General features: G+C 54.7%; 1 non-coding gene across 1 annotated transcript; it reads left to right on the top strand.

The window, feature by feature from the left end:
* The first annotated feature begins 546 nt into the window (after window positions 1-546).
* LOC123347083 lies at window positions 547-662 on the top strand. The gene has a single exon (XR_006573037.1). It is a non-coding gene; the product is annotated as a U5 spliceosomal RNA (small nuclear RNA).
* The last annotated feature ends 603 nt before the right edge of the window (window positions 663-1,265 follow it).

The following is a 1,265-nucleotide window of genomic DNA, read 5'->3' as shown; positions in this document are numbered from 1 at the left end:
CAAGGAGCCCAAAGAGACAATGGAAAACCCCCACTGACCAAAACACTGACACCTAAAAACCAAGGAGCACAAGGAGGTTTTCCTCCCACCTCTCAGCAGGGAACCTGAGCGCAGACCAGCTTGAGGACAAAAGGATCGAGACCTGACCAGCAGAGGAGAAAGTGTGAGCTCCTGGAGGAAGCCGGCTGCTCTCTCCCGCCACTCACAAAGGAGTCAGAGCCTGAGATGGAACCACTACAGCTTGGCCACTGGTTTACTCTGGTCCCACCTTTCTGCGGCTCTGCTAAGCTAAGGACTTCGCTGTGTGCCAGATGAATAACAAACCCAGCTGTTGTGAAAACGCTGCTTTAGTCACTGCAAATACTGGCTGGGGCACTGGTCCCTGAAGCCAGTAAAAGTCTCTGAGCAGGAGCCTATGTCAGTGTGACCCAGAAGGGCTGGAGCCCAGGGGCTCAGGCTAGGAGGCAGTGAGACCCACTCTGAAGGAAGCGTGAGACCCCTTGTGGCAACTGGCAGAGCGCCCCCCATGGCTTGACGCCCCAATATATACTCTGGTTTCTCTTCAGATCGTATAAATCTTTCGCCTTTTACTAAAGATTTCCGTGGAGAGGAACATTTAAGAGTTTCTACCCAATTTTTTTGACGCCCCAAGCGCTGGTGTCTGGAGCCACCCCTGGCTGTTGGGACGCATTTCAGAGGGGGCATTAGGATGCTTTTGCCCATCAGTTCAAAGGCAAAGAAACAGAGTCTGCCCTGGGTAGCAAGGGAACAACGGGGACGGCTTTTCTCAGTACGGAGAAACGTCATTTTCCCTCCCACCCCAAAACCATCCGCTCTGGCGATTTGTTCCCCGGCAGCAGAGTTCTTGTCTCAGGAGGAAACTTCAGCTCCTGCAATTTAACCGCTTATTTTGCCCCCTCAAACCTCCCCCAGTGCACAGCCTCCTCCCCAATACCCCCCGACCGACCCCTCCCCGCCCGACCAGCGCACAGGCCCCCCCGCCAGATACCCCCCACCCGACCAGCGCACAGACCTGATCTGCTACGGGCCCCGCCCACTGCGACCTGCCCACATGTGAGAGGCACCCAGCTGAGGTGGACAGGAGGGGGAAAAAACCAAAAAACCCCTCCCTCCCCACACATACCTTCTGCAAACAAGAGCAAGTAGAGAATCCCCTAACAGGAGTGGCGGGGAGGGGGGAACAGAATGGAATGAGTAAAATCAAGGCAATTAAATCATCAAGTCCAAAGCCTCAATTTACAGCA

Source organism: Mauremys mutica, chromosome 12, assembly GCF_020497125.1.
Source record: "Mauremys mutica isolate MM-2020 ecotype Southern chromosome 12, ASM2049712v1, whole genome shotgun sequence".
Taxonomy (NCBI): Eukaryota; Metazoa; Chordata; order Testudines; family Geoemydidae; genus Mauremys; species Mauremys mutica.
Note: the sequence above shows the minus strand (reverse complement) of the source record. Positions and strands in the feature narration are given on the sequence as shown.